Raw genomic sequence first — 25,422 nt, 5'->3', positions numbered from 1 at the left:
TTATGTCTCTCTGAAAATAGCCCATATTAATATATGTAGCCTAAGAAATAAGGTTCATGTAATCAATACCTTGCTAAAGTCAGATTTAAAATATGAATATATTAGCCATTTCTGAGGCTCACTTAGATAATTGATTTGATACAGTGTTAGCAATACAAGGATATAACATCTATAGAAGAGACAGGAATGCTTATGGGGGAGGTGTTGCTGAATATATTCAGAGCCATATCCCTGTAATGCTTAGAGAAGATCTTATGTCAAGTGTTATTGAAGTGTTTTGGTTGCAGGTTCACCTGGCACATCTAAAGCCTTTTCTTTTGGGGTGTTGCTATATGCCACCAAGTGCTAACAGTCAGAATCTAAACAATATGTGTGGAATGCTTTATAGTGTATGTGATGTCAATAGAGAGGTCTAATTTCTTCGGGACCTGAATATTGCCTGTTTTTATCAAGCTGTCCGCTCAAGATGAAGCTTCTCACTGTAACCGGTGCCTTTAATCTGATTCAGGTTATTTCCTTGTCCCATCGAGCTCTAGCAACTCCTTGTGGCGGGCCGGGCGCCTGCAAGCTGACTTCGTTCGCCAGTTGGACAGTGTTTTCTCCGACACATTGTCGTGGCTGGCTTCCGGGTTAAGTGAGCAGTGTGGCTTGGCAGGGTTGCATTTTGGAGGACGCATGGCTCTCGACCTTCGCCTTTCCCGAGTCTGTAGGGGAGTTGCAGCGATGGGACAAGACTGTAATTGGATATCGTGAAATGTAAAAGGGGTAAAAGTACAAAAAATATATAATAAAGAGATCATACAAAATATTTTGCTGTGACTTATGTGGATGATGTTAAATATTTGTTGGTCTTATGTGATTAATAAGGAGCATCTAGACGCTGCACTTGATGAATTTATGAAATTGCTTCTTCCAATTATTGATAAACATGCACCTGTTAACCTCTTATGGCTAGGGGGCAGTATTTTCACGGCTGGATAAAAAACGTACCCGATTTAATCTGATTATTAGTCCTGCCCAGAAACTAGAATATGAATATAATTATTAGCTTTGGATAGAAAACACTCCAAAGTTTCTAAAACTGTTTGAATGGTGTCTGTGAGTATAACAGAACTCCTATGGCAGGCAAAAACCTGAGAAGGTTCTGTTCAGGAAGTACCCTGTCTGAACATTTCTTGCCCTTGTTGATTCTCTCTGTCTATTACAAGGGATCTCTGCTGTTACGTGACACTCCCCACGTCTCCAATGGGCTCTCAGAGCCCGGGAAAAACAGGAATGACGTAATTCAATATGAGGAGAAAGGCTTAGGCGCGTGACCTGCCCCGCCCCCGTCTTTCGGTTTTTCCCTCAGTTTACAGACATGCAGATTCCCGGTCGGAATATTATCGCTTTTCTACGAGAAATTGCATAAAAACTGATTTTAAACAGCGGTTGACATGCTTCGAAGTACGGTAATGGAATATTTAGAATTTTTTTGTCACTTTCTGCGCAATGCGCGAGACCGTGATTTACCATTCTGATAGTGTCTAGAACGCACGAACAAAACGTCGTTGATGGAACATAACGATGGATTATTTGGGACCAAACCAACATTTGTTATTGAATTAGAAGTCCTGGGAGTGCATTCTGACGAAGAACAGGAAAGGTAAGACCATTTTTCTTATAGGAAATGTGATTTTGGTGAAGGCTAAACTGGGTGGGTGTCTAAATAGCTAGCCCATGATGGCTGGGCTATGTACTTAGAATATTGCAAAATGTGCTTCATCCGAAAAGCTATTTTAAAATCGGACATATCGAGTGCATAGAGGAGTAATGTATCTATAATTCTTAAAATAATTGTTATGCTTTTTGTGAACGTTTATCGTGAGTAATTGATTAAATTGTTAGTAAATTCCCCGGAAGTTTGCGGGGGGTATGCTAGTTCTGAACGTCACATGCTAATGTAAAAAGCTGGTTTTTGATATAAATATGAACTTGATTGAACAGACATTCATGTATTGTGCAACATAATGTCCTAGGTGTGTCATCTGATGAAGTTAATCAAAGGTTAGTGCTGCATTTAGCTGTGGTTTTGTTTTTTGTGACATATGCTAGCTTGAAAAATGGGTGTCTGATTATTTCTGGCTGGGTACTCTGCTGACAATCTAATGTTTTGCTTTCGCTGTAAAGCCTTTTTGAAATCGGACAGTGTGGTTAGATTAACGAGAGTCTTGTTTTTAAATAGCTGTAAAATGGTTATATGTTTGAAAAATGGAAGTTTTCGGATTTTAGAGGAATTTGTATTTCGCGCCACGCCCATCATTGGATATTGGAGCAGATGTAAGAGGTTAACCCTTCTTTTTCAAGACCTCTGCAATCCGCCCTGGCATGCTGTCAATTAACTTCTGGGCCACATCCTGACTGGTGGCAGCCCATTCTTGCATAATCAATGCTTGTCAGAATTTGTGGGTTTTTGTTTGTCTACCCGCCTCGAGGATTGACCATGGGATTAAGGTCTGGGGAGTTTCCTGGCCACGGACCCAAAATATCGATGTTTTGTTCCCTGAGCCACTTAGTTCACTTTTGCCTTATGGCAAGGTGCTCCATAACGCTGGAAAAGGCATTGTTCATCACAAAACTGTTCCTGGATGGTTGGGAGACGTTGCTCTCGGACGATGTGTTGGTACCATTCTTTATTCATGGCTGTGTTCTTAGGCATAATTGTGAGGGAGCCCACTCCCTTGGCTGAGAAGCAACCCCACAACCGCGGCAGGGATCTTCTTATCCCATCGCGCATTAGCAACTCTTGTGGCGGGCCGGGCATTGTGCACACTGACACGGTCGCCAGGTGCATGGTGTTTCCTCCGACACATTGGTGCGGCTGGCTTCCGGGTTAGCCTGTTAGGCATAGGGGGCAGTACTTACACGGCCGGATAAAAAACGTACCCAATTTAATCTGGTTATTACTACTGCCCAGAAACTAGAATATGCATATAATTATTGGCTCTCTGCTGTAACGTGACATTTTCTAACGCTCCCATAGGCTCTCAGAAGGCGGCAAAAAGCTGAATGATGTCTTTGCAGCCCCTGGCTGAAAAACATTAGCGCATTTGGTAAGTGGTCTATCAGGACAATGAGACTGAGGCGCGTGCACGAGGCGAAACCATGTTTTTATTTTCTCTGTCTTTGAACATAAACAGGGTTTCCCGGTCGGAATATTATCGCTTTTTTACGAGAAAAATAGCATAAAAATTGATTTTAAACAGCGGTTGACATGCTTCGAAGTACGGTAATGGAATATTTAGACTTTTTTTGTCACGAAACGCGTCGGGCGCGTCACCCTTCGCCACCCTTCGGATAGTGTCTTGAACGCACGAACAAAACAGAGGATATTTGAACATAACTATGGATTATTTTGAACCAAACCAACATTTGTTATTGAAGTAGAAGTCCTGGGAGTGCATTCTGACGAAGAACAGCAAAGGTAATCCAATTTTTCTTATAGTAAATCTGAGTAAACGAGAGTCTTGTCTTTAAAATGGTGTAACATAGTCATATGTTTGAGAAATTGAAGTAATAGCATTTCTAAGGTATTTGAATATCGCGCCACGGGATTCCACTGGCTGTTGAGTAGGTGGGACGATTTCGTCCCACATACCCTAGAGAGGTTAAAATCAATTTTTATGTGATTTTTCTTGTAAAATAGCGATAATATTCCAACCGGGCGACATTGTATTCATTCAAAGACTGAAAGAACAAAATGGAGAAGTCACATGAATGCGCATCTCCAGTGTCACTGTCCGCAGGCAGGCCAGTAACAAACTCTGCTGCTGTTCTTTGCCCAGAGACTGCAGACATCTCATTACACTTTCTGGCGCCTTCTGAGAGCCAATGGAAGCCTTAGAAAATGTCACGTTACAGCACAGATGCTGTATTTTCGATAGAGAGGCTACAAAAGGACAATAAATTGTCAGACAGGGCACTTCCTGTATGGAATCTTCTCACATTTTGGCCTGCCAAATGAGTTCTGTTATACTCACAGACACCATTCAAACAGTTTTAGAATCTTTGGAGTGTTTTCTATCCAAAGCTAATAATTATATGCATATTCTAGTTTCTGGGCAGGAGTAGTAACCAGATTAAATCGGGTACGTTTTTTATCCGGCCGTGCAAATACTGCCCCCTAGCCATAAGAGGTTAACACTGCAAATATTGACTCTTTGCATCAACTTTATGTAATTGTCAATAAAATCCTTTGACACTTATGAAATGCTTGTAATTATACTTCAGTATTCCATAGTAACATCTGACAAAAATATCTAAAGACACTGAAGTAGCAAACTTTGTGAAAATTAATATTTGTGTCTTTCAAAACTTTTTGCCACGACTGTATATTCAATGTGCGGGACAAAATTGAGGCTATGATTAAAGGGCTAGGCGTCCCGCCAGCGGGACACCTGTCGACAACATCCGGTGAAATTGGAGGGCGTGCCCAATTCAAATAAATAATCATGATATTGAACATTCAAGTATCTTATATCGGTTAAAAGCTTAAATTCTTGTTAATCTAACTTTATTGTCCGATTTATAATAGGCTTTACAGTGAAAGTATACCATGCGATTGGTTGAGGATGGCCCCCCACATCAACACATTTTACAACCAGCACAAGCTTCCTAAAATCACAAATAGCGATTTAAATAATCACTTACTGTTTGAAAATCTTCCTCTGTTTGCAATCAAGGGTCCCTGCTACAACATGCATGGTTGTTTTGTTAGATAAAATCATTTTTCTACCCCAAAAAGTCAGTTTAGTTGGTGCCATCGATTTCAGTAATCCACTCATTCAACATGCAGACAAAGGAATCCAAAAAGCTACCGCTAAACTTTAAAACAAGTCAATGTTTCTATGTAATCCTCTGGTACCCTAAAATGTAAATAAACTATAATATTTCATATGGAAAGAAGTATGTTCAATAGAAAAGTAAAATTAGTAAGTGCGCATCCTCTTCGTCACGCGCCCACAGACTGATTTCAAACTGTGACTCCTTGTACCAAAACTCAATTCTTCCTCGTTTTGGAAGAAACAAGCCTGAAACCTTGAACAAAACAGGCTTAACCTCTCTGGGGTGTGGGACGCTACCGTCCCACCTGGCCAACATCCGGTGAACTTGCAGAGCGCCAAATTCGAAAACAAAAATAGTCATAATAAAAATTCATAAAACATACAAGTGCTATACATTGGCTTAAATTATCTTCTCTCGGGTAGGGGGCAGTATTTTCACGGCCGGATGAAAAACATACCCAAATTAAACGGCCTACTACTCGGGCCCAGGAACTAGAATATGCATATTATTAGTAGATTTGGATAGAAAACACTCTGAAGTTTCTAAAAACTGTTTGAATGATGTCTGTGAGTATAACAGAACTCATATGGCAGGCAAAAATCTGAGAAAAATCTAACAAGGAAGTGAGAATTCTGGTGCTTGTAGTCATTTCAAGTCATTGCCAATCGAACACACAGTGAGTTAGGGTTCATTTTGCACTTCCTAAGGCTTCCACTAGATGTCAACAGTCTTTAGAAAGTTGTTTGAGGCTTCTAGAATGAACAGAGAGCGAACAAGAAGGTGGGGAAGTTGGTGACCCAGGGAAGGACATCAGTTCATTGGCGCGCTTTCACATGAGAGTTAGCTGTGTTCCAAAACGTTTTTCAAGACACTGGAATCGTCCGGTTGGAATATTACTGAAGTTTCACGTTATAAAGGCCCTAAAGATTGATGCTTTACAACGTTTGACATGGAAAATGGCTGTGTGGTTATTTGTGTCTATGTACTCTCCCAACATAATCTAATGTTTTGCTTTCGCTGTAAAGCCTTTTTGAAATCGAAAAACGTGGTTCGATTCAGGAAAAGTGTATCTATAAAATGGTGTAAAATAGTCTGTTTGAGAACTTTGAATTGCGACATTTGTGGTTTTGAATTTGGCGCTCTGATTTTTCACTGGCTGTTGAATAGTGTGAACCGTGGGTGGGACGATAACGTCCCACCTGCCCGAGAGAGGTTAAAGATTAACTTCTTGGTAATCCAACCGAGGTGTCAGATTTCAAAAAGGCTTTACGTAAAAGCATACCATGCGATTATCTAAGGACAGCGCCCAGCACACAAAACATTACATACAGTTACCAGCCAAGTAGATTAGTCACAAAAGTCAGAAATAGCAATAAAATGTATCACTTATCTTTGATCTTTGTATGGTTGCACTCACAAGACTCCCAGTTACACAATAAATGTTCATTTTGTTCGATTAGGTCCCTCTTCATATCCAAAAATCTCCGTTTTGTTGGCGCGTTTTGTTCAGTAATCGAATGGCTCAAAGGCAGTCACAACAGGCAGACAAAAATCTAAAAAGTATCAGTAAAGTTCGTAGAAACATGTCAAACGATGTTTATAATCAATCCTCAGGTTGTTTTTAATCATAATAATCGATAATATTTCAACCGGACAATAGCTTCGTCAATATAAAAGAAGAACAAGAAAGGCGAGCTCTCGGTCACGCACAGAAATACGGCTCTGAGGACTTCCCACTATCCACTGACTCAGTGGTCTTATTCCCTCATTTTTCAGAATACAAGCCTGAAACAATTTCTAAAGACTGTTGACATCTAGTGGAAGCCATAAGAATTGCAATCTGGGAGCTGGAATTGCATAGGACCCATAGCTTTCCATTGAAAAAGCATAGGATCTCAAAAAGAAAAATATTCTGGTTGGATTTTCTTTGGATTTTCGGCTACCATTTCAACTGTGTTATAGTCTCATACATTATGTTAACATTTCTACAAACTGTTTTCTATCCAATGATACCAATTATATGCAGATCCTGGCTTCTGGGCCAGAGTAACAGGCAGTTTACTTTGGGCACGTCAGTCACGCAGAAATTCTGAAAAAAGGTCCCTAGCCCTAAGAAGTTGGAGCTCTTTTCTGTCTGCATTAATAAGGACAACACAGGTCTTTCCATCATTGTATGATTTTTTTGTGTGCAAATGAACTCAAACTTACAATGTCAAAACACCAGAGTGAGCTGGGTGCGCAATTACACAGGTACTTTCCCGAAATGGACTACACAAACAACTGGATTCGTTATCCCTTTCATGCCCTGTCTCCAGTCGACTTACCGATATCTGAACAAGAGAGCCTCATCGAAATTGCAACAAGCGGTTCAGTGAAAATTGAATTTAAATCAGAAGCCACTGCCAGATTTCTGGATAGGGCTGCGCTCAGAATTTCTTGCCTGGGCAAATCGTGCTGTTAAGACACTGTTGCCCTTTGCAACCATGTACGTATGTGAGAGTGGATTCTCTGCCCTCACTAGCATGAAAATTAAATACAGGCACAGACTATGTGGATAAGGATTTAAGACTCTCTCCAATACAACATTGCAGAGGTATGTGCATCCTTTCAAGCTCACCCTTCTCATTAACCTGTGGTGAATTATTCACAGTTTGATGAATAAATGTTTTTATTTAACCTTTATTTAACCAGGCAAGTCAGTTAAGAACAAATTCTTATTTACAATGATGGCCTAGGAACATTGGGTTAACTGCCTTGTTCAGGGGCAGAACAACAGATATTTACCTTGTCAGCTCGGGGTTTTGATCTAGCAACCTTTCGGTTACTGGCCCAATGCTAACAACTAGGCTACCTGCTAAATAAAGGGCAAAATTATTGATTATTATTTGTGCCCTGGTCCTATAAGAGCTCTTTGTCACCTCCCACGAGCCGGGTTGTGACACAAACTCACACTCATTCTTTTGTTTAATAAATATATCGTATACACTATACGGTGTGTGGCAGGCTTACAATGATGGCAAAAAACAACATTTGAGAGTATGCTGACACTGGTGCTAGAGGGGGTATGCAGCTGGAGGTTGAATGCTTGAAGGGGTACGGGACTATAAAAAGTTTGGGAACCATTGGTCTACACCAGATATTGGATGGTGTCACGATCACTGTCGTCAAACTCCCTGTCATAAATGAGCCAAGGCGCAGCGTGCATGTAATTCCACAAGTGAAACCTTTCACAAAAACCAGGTAAACAGAAATCAAACGTGACGCAACTGTGGCACACACAAACACTCACAGAAAATAATAATTACCCACAAACACAGGTGGGAAAACGGCTGCCTAAGTATGATCCCCAATCAGAGACAACGATAAACAGCTGCCTCTGATTGTGAACCATACTGGGCCAACAAAGAAATAGAAACATAGATATGCCCACCCAAGTCACACCCTGACCTAACCAAATAGAGAATAAAACAGACTCTCTAAGGTCAGGGCGTGACAGATGGAAACTTGACATAAACAGTGTGTACACTTTCCAAGTTACAGTATTATCACTATATCATTTTTATACCATTTTTAATGGCATCACAAAATAGACATTAATGTTCCATAGACCATCTCTGACCATTTCCCACATTCGGATAATATCAATATTTGTTCCAATGTTCGCTTTTATGGCGTTAGAGTTTTGGGCTGGCAAAAGTCTCTCTCTAGACAAAGATATTCCTGATCCCAATACTAGAGAGCTAGAGATAATTCTCTCCTGCTTGATTTACGACATGGTGTGAAGGTCACCCTCCAGAAGCTCCCCCTCTCCTCGTTGTGGGAGAGAGGCCTGGTTACTGTCCCCCTCCCATCAGTCTGATCTGCCCATTCTGAATCTCACAGGACAGTCATGACAGTACTCATGCATAAAAAACTAATAATGATAGAAAAGCATTGTAAGTTAGAATTTAGTGTGGGAGAGGTGGAAAATTATTGTTAGAGATTAATAATGACAAACCTCCTGACATTGACAACTTAGATGGAAATCTGCTGAGGATGGTAGTTGACTCTATAGCCACTCCTGTCATATCCTTAATCTGAGCCTAGAGGAAAGTCTTTGTCCTCAGGCCTGGAGGGAAGCCAAAGTCATTCTGCTACCCAAGAGTGGTAAAGCTGCCTTTACTGGTTCCAACAGCAGACCTATCAGCTTGCTGCCAGCTCTTAGCAAACTGTTTGACCAAATACAATGCTATTTCTCTGTAAACAAATTAACCACAGACTTTCAGCATGCTTATAGAGAAGGGCACACTTCACTGACACAAATGACTGATGATTGGTTGAAATAAATGGAGCTGTACTTAGATTTCAGTGCAGCCTTTGATATTATTGACAATAACCTGTTGAGAAAATATATGTTGTTGTGGAAATTCAGTGCTGAGAGAGACTTGGTCATTTTTGTACAAAAAAATCTTTATTTAATATCGATTTAACTATTGCAATAATGAGACTGTCAGCCTATAAGTCTTGTTCTGACTGTTAGGCTGAGAGCCTAGACTTTACAGACCATGCTCAGTTTTTATATAGCTGATACCAAGATTGCTTAGTCAGTCATTTATAACCTTCCCATAAGCCACCCTGGTTATCTACACAGGATGGTGTTTTACTTTGTCTCATCTCCTTGCATCTGGGAAACTATGAGGCATTGTTCTATTCCTCTTTATCCCAGTTACAACCACCCCACATCCTGTCACTGGAATGCCATCTGAATGTTTTATAAGGTCAATTAATTGTCAGCTCCAGCTATCTCTAGCAAAACCCATGTCCACAACACCCAGATTAGCTGCAGGGTGCTAGAGTGGAGACCATAAAACACAGCATTAGCAGGACAGATATCTTACTGTATGTTAAGTAAATAATTGTTACATATCCAACAAATAAGGTGAATACATCCTTTTTCCTTCACAGTGTGTTATGGTTTTTCAATCTCTGCCATTTCGTGGATTTGTGAGCTATATATCTAATAGAACTCAGAGGTTTTTTTTTAATGGAAGCTTTTCTAATGTGAAACATGTAAAGTGTGGTGTACCACAAGGCAAATCTCTAAGGCCTCTACTCCTTTCTATTTTTACCAACGACCTACCACTGGCATTAAACAAAGCATGTGAGTCCACGTATGCTGATGAATCAACCATATACGCATCAGCAACCACAGCTAATGAAGTCACTGAAACCCTTAACAAAGAGTTGCAGTCTGTTTTGAAATGGGTGGCCAGTAATACACTGGTCCTGAACAACTCTCAAACTAAGAGCGTTGTGTTTGGTACAAATCATTACCTAAGTTCTAGACCTCAGCTGAATCTGGTAATGAATGGTGTGGCTCTTGAAGAAGTTGAGGAGACAAAATTACTTGGTGTTACTTTAGATTGTAAACTGTCATGTTCAAAACATATACAGTACCAGTCAAAGTTTGGACACACCTACTCATTCAAGGGTTTCTTTATTTTTACTATTTTCTACATTGTATAATAATAGTGAAGACATCAAAACAACGAAATAACACTTTTGGTTACTACATGATTCCAAATAAGTGTGAAACAAAAAAATATATATTTTAGATTTTTCATATTAGCCTTGACAGCTTTGCACATTCATGGCATTCTCTCAACCAGCTTCACCTGCAATGCTTTTCCAAAATTCTTTGTACCATTTGAAAGGAAACACTTTGAAGTTTGTGGAAATATGAATTGAATGTAGGAGAACACAATAGATCTGGTAGAAGAAAATACCACCATCTTTGAAATGCAACAGAAAGGTCCCAAATCTAGCCATCACTCTGGTTGGTGGTGTCCACAAGATGGCAGCAGTGTATGTGCAAAGTTTCAGACGGGTAACTTGAAGTATGAGCAAACTACATGACATTTTGTGTGAAGTCACCCAGGTACATTTGGGCAAACCGGGAAGGAGACATTTCCATTCACATTACATTTTTCTGCAAGAATATCGTCAAATCTGTGGACTTTGTTTAAGCCTTTCCAATATTAGTAGCCATATTATAAGTTCAACATTTGCAAAACAGCCAATTTTCATAACTCTCCATATTCTTATAATTTTTGTCCAAAAGGAAAAGGCTTGCTGTCGCACAAGGTTAGCAGCAACATTTACTGGTTTTCATACTCCCGTAAAGCCCAGCTCATTGGCTATCTAGCTAGGTTTCTTTGACCCCGATTGGTGCTTATTTGACAAAGTTACAGTCAATCAAGAGAAGACAGCGCGCGTCATCGGCGTGCCATGAAGGCATCGCTCTCTGACCAAATTTGGTGTCCAATAGGATATACTACCCTCCTAATGATATAGTGAAGTCTGGTTACGTTCTAGGATCTCAAAGGAATAAATACGAATGTGATTTGACTGGTTGAAACAACGATTAGGGTTAGATTTTCACAGATTCCTTTCTTTGCTAATTGAACGAGTGGAACTACAAAATCAATTGTGCATGCTATATGGACCTTTTTAGGATATGAAAAGGATTTTATCTAACAAAACGACACTTGATGTTATTTTTGGGACCCTTTGGATGATAAATCAGAGCAAGATGTCAGAATGTAAGTATGCATCTCACCTTCAGAGGCGAATTTATCAAACATATCGCGGTGAAAAGTGTTTTGTTGTTAGGAGCTCTCCTCAAACAATAGCATGGAATTTTTTCACAGTAACAGCTACTGTAAATTGGACAGTGCAGTTATATTAACAACAATTTAAGCTTTCAGCCGATATACAGTTGAAGTTGGAAGTTTACATACACCTTAGCCAAATACATTTAAACTCAGTTTTCACAATTCCTGACATTTAATCCAGTAAAAATTCCTTGTCTTAGGTCAGTTAGGATCACCACTTCATTTAAAGAATGTGAAATGTCAGAACAATAGTAGAGAGTGATTTATTTCAGCTTTTATTTCTTTCATCACATTCCCAGTGGGTCAGAAATGTACATACACTCAATTAGTATTTGGTAGCATTGTCTTTAAATTGTTTAACCTGGGTTAAACGTTTCAGGTAGCCTTCCACAAACTTCCCACTATAAGTTGGGTGAATTTTGGCCCATTCCTCCTGACAGAGCTGGGGTAACTGAGTCAGGTTTGTAGGCCTCCTTGCTTGCTCAAGCTTTTTCAGTTCTGCCCACAAATGTTCTATAGGATTGAGGCCAGGGCTTTGTGATGGCCACTCCAGTACCTTGACTTTGTTGTCCTTAAGCCATTTTGCCACAACTTTGGAAGTATGCTTGAGGTCGTTGTCCATTTGGAAGACCCATTTGCGACCAAGCTTTAACTTCCTGACTGATGTCTTGAGATGTTGCTTCAATATATCCACACCGTTTTCCTACCTCATGATGCCATCTATTTTGTGAAGCGCACCAGTCCCTCCTGCAGCAAAGCACCCCCACAACATGCTGCCACCCCCGTGCTTCACGGTTGCGATGGTGTTCTTCGACTTGCAAGCATCCCCCTTTTACCTACAAACATAACAATGGTCATTGTTGCCAAAATGTTCGATTTTTGTTTCATCAGACCAGTGGACATTCCTCCAAAAAGTACGATCTTTGTCCCCATGTGCAGTTGCAAAGCGTAGTCTGGCTTTTTTTATGGCAGTTTTAGATCAGTGGCTTCTTCCTTGCTGAGCAGCCTTTCAGGTGTCATCTTTGTGGCTATGCCGGATTAAGTGATATGACATGCTAACTTATAAAATGATTTCTCTGTAATTAATATTACCTGATTAAGCTAATCATGTAAATGTTATTAACTATAAAGTCGGGGCACCACGGAAGAACGTTTATAGAGCTGTTATCTTCCGAATAAACTCTTAAAATACTTAGTAATATTTTACATCGATAGCAGTCAATATTAACCCTTAACTTATTTTCAGTCTCATAATGAAAGTTGTAAATTGGTTATCTTCATGAACCCTGGCTAACAAGTTGAATCAGCAATACAAAATTGGGTTTAATTATTTATTTACTAAATACCTAACTAATCACACAGAATTACAAATACACAGAATACACATGATGTCATACAGAATTCACCCCTGGTGGACGGAACCTGTATGAAAGCTGGTTACACAAAGGAAAGGGGGTTGGGCTTGAATGAAAGAGCGGGAAGATTTAGGAACAGAGAAACAGCAGCTATCGTAAATACATTATCTTATGCATTCTAAATTACCGCCCATTTGGAAAAGGAAAATGCAATAAATATTTACTCTGAGCTACGCTTCGGTAGATTGGTCGTAGATGCTGGCCGGGTTGGCCAACAGATCTTCCTGTAGTGGAAGAATGTCAATGGTGGTAAATTGGATACGTGGTGGTATCTTCGTCTGGTTGTTAGACTGGATCCGTCGTCCGTCCTTTCCTAGCCCACGTTAGCAGCGGCTAACTCAACGGCTAGGAAGTATCACTTCTGTAGTGAATAAGCTCAAAGTTCATACCAGTTCATACCATAGCTCACGCCGAGTTTGGCTTAGTTCTGTCCTTGATATGTGTCCTTCTAACGTAGAGGCTGCAGACCTCCCGTACTGGAACTAACTGGTTATCTTTTCGTCAAAGGCTTATATAGTGGAGAGGGGGGCAGGAGGTGTTTCATCGTTTATAACCCCTGTCTCTTCACAGGGTTGGGCAACTGATCGAGCAGGGCACTTTCCTTATGAAAACCCAATTCTCTCATTTGGAAGCTAAAATTACATTTAATCTCCTAACAAACAATTTCAATATCAAACATTTCAATTGCATAACAATTCCATGTGACTCTGATAACTAGAGGGTGAATACTTTCTCAGGTACAGTTTGTCGTCCTGTCATCAATCATAATGTCCCAGATAACAATGAACTGACCTCCATACTCATTACGTTATCAAGCATATTTCCAACTGGTTTTATTATGTAAATATGGTTCCTTTCCCCATTTGTTTGATGTTCCCAGACTCTCTATATTTAACAGGACAGCAGTCCTTCAGTAGGGTCAGTAAGAGAGGGGAAGGGAGAAAGGTATTTATGGGGGGGGGTTCATAAACCTTACCCACAGGCCAACGTCATGACACAGGTTATGTCAATATAGGACTCGTTTTCCTGTGGATATAGATACTTTTGTAGCTGTTTCCTCCAGCATCTTCACAAGGTCCTTTGCTGCTGTTCTGGGATTGATTTGCACTTTTCGCACCAAAGTACATTCATCTCTAGGAGACAGAACACGTCTCCTTCCTGAGCGGTATGACGGCTGTGTGGTCCCATGGTGTTTATACTTGCGTACTATTGTTTGTACAAATTAATGTGGTACCTTCAGGTGTTTGGAAATTGCTCCCAAGGATGAACCAGACTTGTGGAGGTCTACAAGTTTTTTTTCTGAGATTTTAGCTGATTTCTTTTGATTTCCCCATGATGTCAAGGAAAGATGCACTGAGTTTGAAGGGAGGCCTTGAAATACATCCACAGGTACACCTCCAATTGACTCAAATTATGTCAATTAGCCTATCAGAAGCTTCTAAAGGCATGACATCATTTTCTGGAATTTTCCAAGCTGTTTAAAGGCACTGTCAACTTTAGTGTATGTAAACTTCTGACCCACTGGAATTGTGATACACTGAAATATAAGTGAAATAATCCATCTGTAAACAGTTTTTGGAAAAATTATGTCCTAACCGACTTGCCAAAACTATAGTTTGTTAACAAGAAATTTGTGGAGTGGTTGAAAAACGAGTTTTAATGACTCCGACCTAACTGTATGTAAACTTCCGACTTCAACTGTAGGACACTTATATTTACCGACATTTGTTGTTTCTCTAAAATCTGTGATCGTGACACACAGCGCTGCATGATTTACAACTCTCCCGTTAACAGGACTCCTATCCCTAAGAAGTTATTAAGGGGGAGGAGTGGTGAGAGTAATAGAGATATATACCAGTACAGAGGGATAGGCCAAAAAATTATACGTTTCACAAAGATTGGATTTTTAGCTTTTATAGCAATGGTAATCAACTGTACTGCAGGGGTGGAATGGAAGTCACAAAAATTTGAGGTTGTGGAGGCAGCTGCAGAGAGGTATTTGGGTGTGCGAGACTTGACATCACAGTTACAGGGTGTGTTAAGTGGTGATGTGGCATGAGGTGGGAATAAATGTCATTAGTGGAGTAGGGTGGTGTTCATTTTATTTTATAGAATTTTGAAATTAGTGATTGTAGTGTTAGATGGTAGGGTATTTATTTAGTAATTATTTCTTTTAAAGCAAAGTATAAGGGAGTTGTACTCCAGTCTTGTAGGTGGCGGTAATGCAACAATTTGGATACTAACCGCCGCTAAACCTCATAGAAGAAGTAGTAGTAGTTGGGCGTGAAAGTTCAAGTGTGCCTCGTATGTGTAGTCTCATTGAAATAGAGTAGAGTGTCTACATTAGCGGAGAATCACGTGGCAGTTAACTTTAATATGAAATTAACTTAAATATGATTAGACTGTAGTTTACTACAGTGTAAATAAATATTGATAATGAAAAGAAGTGAAGGGCACTCATGAGTCTAAGTGCAATGAGTCGAAATGCAATCAAAAACTGTAATCATAATTTTTAAGTATGGAGTACCCATTTATTTGTCTCTGCCTGCAAATCGTCCTCCTAAAGGGTAGGCTATAACGTATAGGACTATGCAAAATGTAAGAAGTGTCGCTGTCATCATTCTTGCTGCTTCCAGTTCAGTAGCCATACCTACGACATCAGTGGCGCGTGTGGTCTCAATTAAATACAGTAGGCTATATCCTATGTATACATGGGCGGAGAAGCACGGGGCAGTTATCTTTCCAAGAAAATGTACTTCCTAAATATGATTAGGTTTACTACATTGCCTAGAAATAGGCCTACATAGATCACCCATTTTTACCTGTCTGAAAAACTCCTAAAAGGTAGGCTACAAAAATAGCTCAAGAGAAAGTGCAAGTCTCTCCAACTCTGCTCTCTTCAAACTACATCTATCATCTTGGCTGATATAGCCCAGTAATACAATGTTAGGGCCATGTGAGAATGTCTGGTAATTTAACCTATTTCTTAAGTTATTTAAAATTGCTGGGACGTGAGCTGCGTCACATACGCCTAAAATAACATTGCTGGACTGTGGTTGAGTTTGGGTGAAAGTCGGACATAAAGCCAGCGGGGGCGGGCGGGATGAAGAAATCGATCCCGCGAAGACCTCTACTGTACACCATGACAGTGAAACCTGTAACGTTAGAGCTGTTTATTACTGATAGTATCAATGTCAAAAGTAGGGAATTAGCTATGGAAAATGACAGATCAATACCCAGCTAGCGATGAGGAATCGGCCCAGAAGCGGTCCCCGGGGGGCAGAAACTGATTGAATCGGGTGCCGGAATCAAAATAAATGACTGCCCAGAATCGGCCCAAGTACATCGGGCCATTTCCGTCTACCGGAATTCAGCCGACTTTGCCGGCATTTTACCAGAATCCCCCTAGAAGTGGCCAGATGCAAATTTAAAATAAATGTATACAAAATTACCAGATTTAGTCAATTTAAATATTACTATTCTACATACAAATTATACACATCCAACATTTTAATGCTGATCAATTGCCTTCAACAAAGTTCCAAAATACTACTTAAACAGGAAAGACTCTTAAAGAATTTAATTTCAATGTTAATATAAAAAATGGATCACAGAAACAATCAGAAGTAGTTTGATTTTGTCTATTTAAGCTTTCTTTCTATCTAATCTCTGGTAGGCATTCAAATTTCTCCATCACTCCAAGGTCTGGTCACTTCTCACCCGCTCTCTCCTTTTTCTCCCTCCATCTCTGTCAGGGGCTAGCTGCATCCATCGTTTAATGTATTTTTCTATTTTTTTTGTTTGATGTATTTTATGTATCTCCACATTAGGAACTTCAGAATGGCTGCAACGCACAGCACCTTCGTAAATATCAGAAAGAGAAAAAATAGAACACTTATTGAAATACTTCCAGAAATGACTCATAGTTTACGCAACTCCCCTATCCCTACAAAATTGTTTTATCAATGGCTTTTTCTAAAATATTTCCAGTTCATGATATTCTTCCTGCCTTAAACTGTGTTGTAATAATGAACTTCCCAGCTGACAATCAAATTGACATGCTGGCCTGTTTTATTTAATTAACCACTTTATGCCTCTCTGCCCCATGCAGTGGCCTTGAAAGCAAACTTACCGATAACAACACTTTTTAAGGCAAGAGGTTCAAAAGCCTGTTTCCCATTGGCCCCTCTCCAATTCATTTTCATGGCCAGGCCATTTGTAAGGCATTTTGAGAGGATTCTCCACACATTCTCCTTGGTGGTCATCCCTCCAGACAGTCCCAAATATATGGTCTGAAAAACAAAAACGCGTATATGGTGAATATAATACTAATTTGAAGAAAGCTGGAATGGTACTCTGGGTCAGATTGTAGCTTGGTTGATTACTTTTCAGCAATACATGTAATGATATCTTGTCATACCGGGCTCTTTGTAAGTCTTGATCTGAAAATTGGCCCTCAACTCTCCTCCAGTCTTCCAGCGAGGACATTGGAAGTCGAAGGTCTGTCAAATCTGGAACCTCATCCATGGTTGATCTGTTCACCTGGAACTTTTGCAGCTGCTTAATCATTTCTATTGAGGTTAAGATCTCACAAATAATTGCTGCAAAAATACAAAACAGACCACAGTTGTTTTATCCCTCACATTCTTTCAGTAGTTAAAATGAAATGATAAAAGATAAATATAAACATAATCAACACAATCACATTATAGATCAGGGGTGGGCAACTTTGATGTTGGTGGTGGCTACAATATGTACCTTACATGTAACACTTACAATCACACACTGGCTGCTGCTATTGTTGAATGTTTGGCTCAATCCATGTTGGCCTATCAGAATCAACTTAGTGTATGTAAACCTCTGACCCACTGGAATTGTGATACAGTGAATTATAAGTGAAATAATCTGTCTGTAAACAATTGTTGGAGAAATTACTTGTAATTGAAATAGATGTCCTAACCGACTTGCCAAAATTATAGTTTGTTAACAATACATCTGTGGAGTGGTTGAAAAACGAGTTTTAATGACTCCAACCGAAGTGTATATAAATTCCGACTTCAACTGTATGTATATTACTTAATATTTCAATATGATGTAGTGCTTATTACTTTAGATACAAATTCATGCACTTTAAAAGACACATTTGTATTTAGAATAGTTCGAATCAGGGGCATGGCCATAATTCTTTTGGGATAGGCCTAGAAAAATTTGGATAGGCTTTATTTTGTACTTGTTTATTACATTTATTTTGCGATGTGCACCGTATATTATTTCGCAATACAATCATTTTATACTAGTGCATAGTACTTGGAGTAACCTCGTTACATATACAAATAATTACCTATCCCAGCATATTAAAATAAGACAGCAACTTTAGACCAGTTGCCAACATGCCAACAACATAAAACTCATCTTCAGATGCACTTTTATCTCGATGGGCAAACAAGCCTATATTTGATGTTACCATTTATACCACGGCGGGCAGTAGTACTATAAAAAGGTACCTTTAGTAGACGTATCATAAGGCGTGACCTACATCACAAGGCGCAGATGGCAAGGCTTTGAGTGGAATATGGCGATGATTACATCATAATCCAATGTATCTGTCAGTTCACGCTCAAAAGACCGCAAATTTAAGTGGTTCAGCCGGGCGCTTGTCATTGATGTGCGAAGACAATTTTTATCCTTGTTGTTGTTGAGAAAATTCTCTCCACACTGCATGATGTCATTGGAAGTGTGACAATGATCCTTAACAGAGAGTTAAAATATCATCAGGGCAGCTGTCAAGTACACTCATTATGGAGGAAAAGTCACTCTTTTCCATGTTCACTTTGTTTGCGACTCATCTGCTGAATAAAAACAGTGAATTCAGAATCCTCAATTGATATTGCATAATGATCGCATGTGGTCTTCAGCTGCTCTTTAAGGCCGCAGGTTTGGGATTCTTTGGAAAAGGAGGCTGCCACTTGCATGATCCCATATGTGTCTTCTTGAAATCTTGAGTTTAACTCCATAATCTGTCTGTCTAGAATATTGTTCCAAAGTTGCCTCAGGTCACTGTCACTCTTGATGCTGGATGTTTTCCCTAATGAAGTTGTGACTACATTGTCTGCCAATTTTACAGGCAGTTTTCGCTGCCTGATGCACTCACATCCCAATTACTAATATCATGCTTAATCATCATCTCTTCAGTTAGCTTGAGAACTTTATCAAAGTCTCCCCCTGAGTTCTCTGAATGTAGAAAAGCTGCTTTTGAGGATTTCAATTAAACCGATACAGTCCATCACAGATAATGTAGAGCTTTGTAATCCCATCGTAGCAAAATCACTAGTGTCAAACAATTTACTAAACGTGACTAACAGGAATAAAAACGTATTGTTCTGGATTTGTTGTAAGAGGGCTTAGAAAAATCAAGCCTCTGAAAAATCTGCAAGAACCTCTAAAATGACATCTAGCAGTAACAGCACTTTACTCACAGACCCTGATTTTGAACTCCACCGTACATCAATGGATCTTTCTAGCTCGATACATGGTCTATCGGGATGCAACTCTTTCTGTACTTCTATGAATCGAGCATGTCTGTGGGATCCACTCATAAATGTGTGTAGCTGGTTTACTGTGTCAAAAAAAGTTCTCACATGTCCCGACACTTTTGCCGTGGTGCACAGAACCAAATTCAAACGGTGGGAGTTGCAATGCACATATACCGCTTGCTTAAATGTTTGCTTCAGTATGACATGTACCCCTCCTCTGTTCCCTGACATGACTGAAGCCCCATCGAAACAAAAGCCCACAAACAGAGTGGGATTCAACTCCAGGGGTTGCAACACTTCAAGTATTTTTCGAGAAATTCCTTGTGCAGACAAATCAGCGGTTTCCATAAACCCAACAGCTCTTTCTTTAATCATTCCAGCATGAATGTATTGAATGCACACAGCAATAAGTTCTCGTTTAGATTGATCTTTATATTCATCTGCTAGTATCGCAAAATACGTGGAAGGCGCAGAATGAACTTCATCTTTTATCCTGCACAGTAACAATGATGCTGCACACTCCAGCAACTCGTTCTGAATTTTGGGGCTCATAAGCGTGGCATTGCGAGGTAGCTCATTAAGCCTGTTTTCTATTTCTGAGTCATACTTTGAGATGAAATTGAAGATTTCTAAAAAGTTACCTTTGTTGATTGCCTCTACGTCGGCCGAGTCTGACTCTCAGCCGAGTGCCCCGACTCTCAGACGGAATCGGCCCAGATCCACTGTGCTAGCTGGGTATCATTACATTGCCATACTTTCATTGCACTGAAAAAAACATCAATGTCAATCTTCAATCATTTGGCCGATTGTTTCATCGTTTGATTAAGGCAAAAATAATAGCTAATGGAAGCTTTTGGCCAGCTCTCTCTCCAACGGTACATCAACTGGCAAAAGCTTGCCAAGTTAATTTACTTCTGAAACGGGACAAAACAAAGGCTACAAACATTTCCATACAAACAACTGCTGTTAGATAGTAATAATAGCCACCTCATATCACTATCTTAGGGATAACAAGAGGCTAGAGATGACCTGGCTGCGGTAGCTACTCACTAGCGTAGCTTATTCATTCACCTCAGTCCTGCGAGTAAACACTAGTTTAGTAATTTTTTCTGTTAAGTTAAACAGCAGTTAAGTAAAGAGTATTCTGTTCTGCTTCGTTTTACAACTCGGTGAAAGAGCGCAACATGTGCACACTAAGTTCAACTCTCTCGTGCTGGTCCAGCCAGCCGTCCAGAAGCTATTCCTTCACACAGCCTGTCAGCCCGCTCTGGTGTCCACACAGCATGGTCCTAAATCCAGTCGGATAAACATCCTACCTGATCCTTATTTCCCTCATTAAAATGCAAATCATTTTATAACATTTTTGACATGCGTTTTTCTGGATTTTTTTGTTGTTATTCTGTCTCTCACTGTTCAAATAAACCTACCATTAAAAGTATAGACTGATCATTTCTTTGTCAATGGGCAAACGTACAAAATCAGCAGGGATCAAATACTTTTTTCCCTCACTGTAGTCAGCCTTTCCCTTTTTTTTACAATCCATGATCTTGTTTGTTAAACTGATGACAGAGTCGGAGCAGGTCTCTTTGCTGAGGCCGCATTTGAGTTTGAATGTGAGTTTGCGTGACCTCAGGTCAGCCTATAATAAAACCGGGCTGGTCCAAATTGGTAAGGGGATGAGCCATTGCCCACTGATCAGCCAAAGGCTCATTATGGATTACTATAACAGAAATTGGGCATTTTTTTATTTTTATTGTATCCGGTCCCTGTCCATGTTACCAATTTTATTTTTTTATTGTTATATAAAAAATATTATTTTGTGTGTGTCAATTTCCACCAACCCACCAACAAAAGAATGGTCCAGCCCATCTATCATTTGCCAGAATTGCAAGATGGCCAATCCACCTCCGCGAATTGCTAGGGAGCTTTTGAGGTCCAAAAGTCACTGCAAGGTAGAAATGACCCTCATGGTAGAAATGTGTTCAACATTCACTGAAGTAGCTAGCAAGTTTACTAGCTCGACAGTTACAGTATTTGCCTTGGTAACCACACAAACAGACTTGTTAGCTTTACTAACCAAACCATCAGTACTCCTACAGAAGCTTGCTGTTATGAAAATCACTGCAGAACCGTAACCAGTAGTAACCACAAACTTCAATGAAGGTTATTTTAAAAGACTAATCTAACATTCCCACACCCCAATAACATTGTCGCTGGGGTGGACTTACTAGCTAGCTACAATATTTGAGTCCCTGTATCTCAGCTGTTTTCTAATAAAACAACTCAGCTAGTGAAATAATTTGCAACACTAACCAGGTTTCCATCTAACCTTTGTATGCAAGTAAGTACATGTCAGATAAAGAAAATGTCATGACAGGCCTGATGGAATTTTTTTGGTAAATGTTCCAAATGTCGACAGAACAAAATACGCTAGCCAAGAAGCATTCAGGGCTTGAACCATCAAGTTTATAATATCTAATACTATAGTTGTCCCATTTCTTTCCTTATTTTAACTTTTTTAAATTGTGAGGAGCTGGTAATGGAGTAATCTGCAGTGTACTGCGAGAAGCTCCTGAGCCTGACTGGTATCCATGAGAAGGAACAAATGGAATATATTTGCTCCAATCATTCCCATCAGCTCCTGTAAATACTGAATACTGATTTGTATTGAATCTATAGTGTTTACTCTTACTCTGTTACGTGTGTTTTGCCCTGTTTAGATCTCCTGTACATTCATAATTTCATTTCATGGGACATTTCAGCTTTACAAAAAGAGAGAAAAATCCTGTATATGGATTAATGGCAAAACGGACAATGAGGTGAATTTCAAATCTCCATAGCTGAAATGTTCCATATTTCCATATCTGAAATGACCATGACCTGTACAATTCCAAGTGTATTATCACTGTAATGGTTTGTAGACCTAGAATTTAGAGAGAAAGAAAGATAAATGATGCCTGAAATTAATACCTTTACTTGGCAAGCTGCACAGGTGGATTACAGTAAAATGCAGACAAGGATTTATGTCCTAACTGCACTTTCATAATGTGACACCCATATCACATCACAGGGTTTTATTTTTTTGTTTTTTTCACCTTTATTTAACCAGGTAAGCTAGTTGAGAACAAGTTCTCATTTACAACTGCGACCTGGCCAAGATAAAGCAAAGCAGTGCGACAGAAACAACAACACAGAATTACATGGAATAAACAAGCGTACAGTCAACACAATAGAAAAAAAGAAAGTCTGTATACAGTGTGTGCAAATGGCATGAGGTATGGCAATAAATAGGCCATAGTAGCAAAGTAATTACAATTTAGCTGATTAACACTGGAGTGATAGATGAGCAGATGGTGTGTAAGTAGTGATACTGGTGTGCAAAAGAGCAGCAAAGTAAATAAAAACAATATGGGGATGAGGTAGGTAGATTGGGTGGGCTATTTACAGATGGACTATGTACAGCTGCAGCGATCAGTTAGCTGCTCAAATAGCTGATGTTTAAAGTTAGTGAGGGAAATGTAAGTCTCCAGCTTCAGTGATTTTTGCAATTTGTTCCAGTCACTGGCAGCAGAGAACTGGAAGGAAAGGCGGCCAAAGGAGGTGTTGGCTTTGGGGATGACCAGTGAGATATACCTGCTGGAGCGTGTGCTATGGGTGGGTGTTGTTATCGTGACCAGTGAGCTGAGATAAGGCGGAGCTTTACCTAGCATAGACTTGTAGATGACCTGGAGCCAGTGGGTCTGGCGACGAATATGTAGCGAGGGCCAGCCGACTAGAGCATACAGGTCGCAGTGGTTGGTGGTACAGTGGGGAGAACAAGTATTTGATTCACTGCTGATTTTGCAGGTTTTCCTACTTACAAAGCATGTAGAGGTCTGTCATTTTTATCATAGGTACACTTCAACTGTGAGAGACGGAATCTAAAACAAAAATCCAGAAAATCACATTGTATGATTTTTAAGTAATTAATTTGCATTTTATTGCATGCCATAAGTATTTGATCACCTACCAACCAGTACGAATTCCGTCTCTCACAGACCTGTTTGTTTTTCTTTAAGAAGCCCTCCTGTTCTCCACTCATTACCTGTATTAACTGCACCTGTTTGAACTCGTTACCTGTATAAAAGACACCTGTCCACACACTCAATCAAACAGACTCCAACCTCTCCACAATGGCCAAGACCAGAGAGCTGTGTAAGGACATCAGGGATAAAATTGTAGACATGCACAATGCTGGGATGGGCTACAGGACAATAGGCAAGCAGCTTGGTGAGAAGGCAACAACGCAATTATTAGAAAATGGAAGAAGTTCAAGATGACGGTCAATCACCCTCGGTCTGGGGCTCCATGCAAGATCTCACCTCGTGGGGCATCAATGATCATGAGGAAGGTGAGGGATCAGCCCAGAATTACACGGCAGGACCTGGTCAATGACCTGAAGAGAGCTGGGACCACAGTCTCAAAGAAAACCATTAGTAACACACTACGCCGTCATGGATTAAAATCCTGCAGTGCACGGAAGGTCCCCCTGCTCAAGCCAGCGCATGTCCAGGCCCGTCTGAAGTTTGCCAATGACCATCTGGATGATCCAGAGGAGGAATGGGAGATGGTCATGTGGTCTGATGAGCTTTTTGGTCTAAACTCCACTCGCCGTGTTTGGAGGAAGAAGGATGAGTACAACGCCAAGAACACCATCCCAACCGTGAAGCATGGAGGTGGAAACATCATTCTTTGGGGATGCTTTTCTGCAATGGGGACAGGACGACTGCACCATATTGAGGGGAGGATGGATGGGGCCATGTATCGCGAGATCTTGGCCAACAACCTCCTTCCCTCAGTAAGAGCATTGAAGATGGGTCGTGGCTGGGTTTTCCAGCATGACAACGACCCAAAACACACAGCCAGGGCAACTAAGGAGTGGCTCCGTAAGCAGCATCTCAAGGTCCTGGAGTGGCCTAGCCAGTCTCCAGACCTAAACCCAATAGAAAATCTTTGGAGGGAGCTGAAAGTCCGTATTGCCCAGCGACAGCCCCGAAACCTGAAGGATCTGGAGAAGGTCTGTATGGAGGAGTGGGCCAAAATCCCTGCTGCAGTGTGTGCAAACCTGGTCAAGAACTACAGGAAACGTATGATCTCTGTAATTGCAAACAAAGGTTTCTGTACCAAATATTAAGTTCTGATTTTCTGATGTATCAAATACTTATGTCATGCAATAAAATGCAAATTAAAATCATACAATGTGGTTTTCTGGATTTTTGTTTTAGATTCCGTCTCTCACAGTTGAAGTGTACCTATGATAAAAAAAAGTACAGACCTCTACATGCTTTGTAAGTAGGAAAACCTGCAAAATCGGCAGTGTATCAAATACTTGTTCTCCCCACTGTATAAGGCGCTTTGGTATCAAAGCGGATGGCACTGTGATAGACTGCATCCAATTTTCTGGGTAGAGTATTGAAAGCTATTTAGATGACATCGCCGAAGTCGAGGATCGGTAGGATAGTCAGTTTTACTAGGGTAAGTTTGGCGGCGTGAGTGTAGAAGGCTTTGTTGCGAAATAGAAAGCCGATTCTAGATTTGATTTTGGATTGGAGATGTTTGATATGAGTCTGGAAGGAGAGTTTACAGTCTAGCCAGACACCTAGGTATTTGTAGTTGTCCACGTATTCTAGGTCAGAACCGTCCAGAGTAGTGATGCTAGTCGGGCGGGCGGGTGCGGGCAGCGAACGGTTGAAAAGCATGCATTTGGTTTTGCTAGCGTTTAAGAGCAGTTGGAGGCCACAGAAGGAGTGTTGTATGGCATTGAAGCTCGTTTGGAGGTTAACAGTGTCCAAAGAAGGGCCAGATGCATACAGAATGGTGTCGTCTGCGTAGAGGTGGATCAGGGAATAACCCGCAGCAAGAGCGACATCGTTGATATATACAGAGAAAAAAGTCGGCCCGAGAATTCAACCCTGTGGTACCCCCATAGAGACTGCCAGAGGTCCGGACAACAGGCCC

This window comes from Salmo trutta, chromosome 5, assembly GCF_901001165.1.
Source record: "Salmo trutta chromosome 5, fSalTru1.1, whole genome shotgun sequence".
Classification (NCBI taxonomy): Eukaryota; Metazoa; Chordata; class Actinopteri; order Salmoniformes; family Salmonidae; genus Salmo; species Salmo trutta.
The sequence above is the reverse complement of the archived record's forward strand: the minus strand, read 5'-3'. Positions refer to the sequence as shown.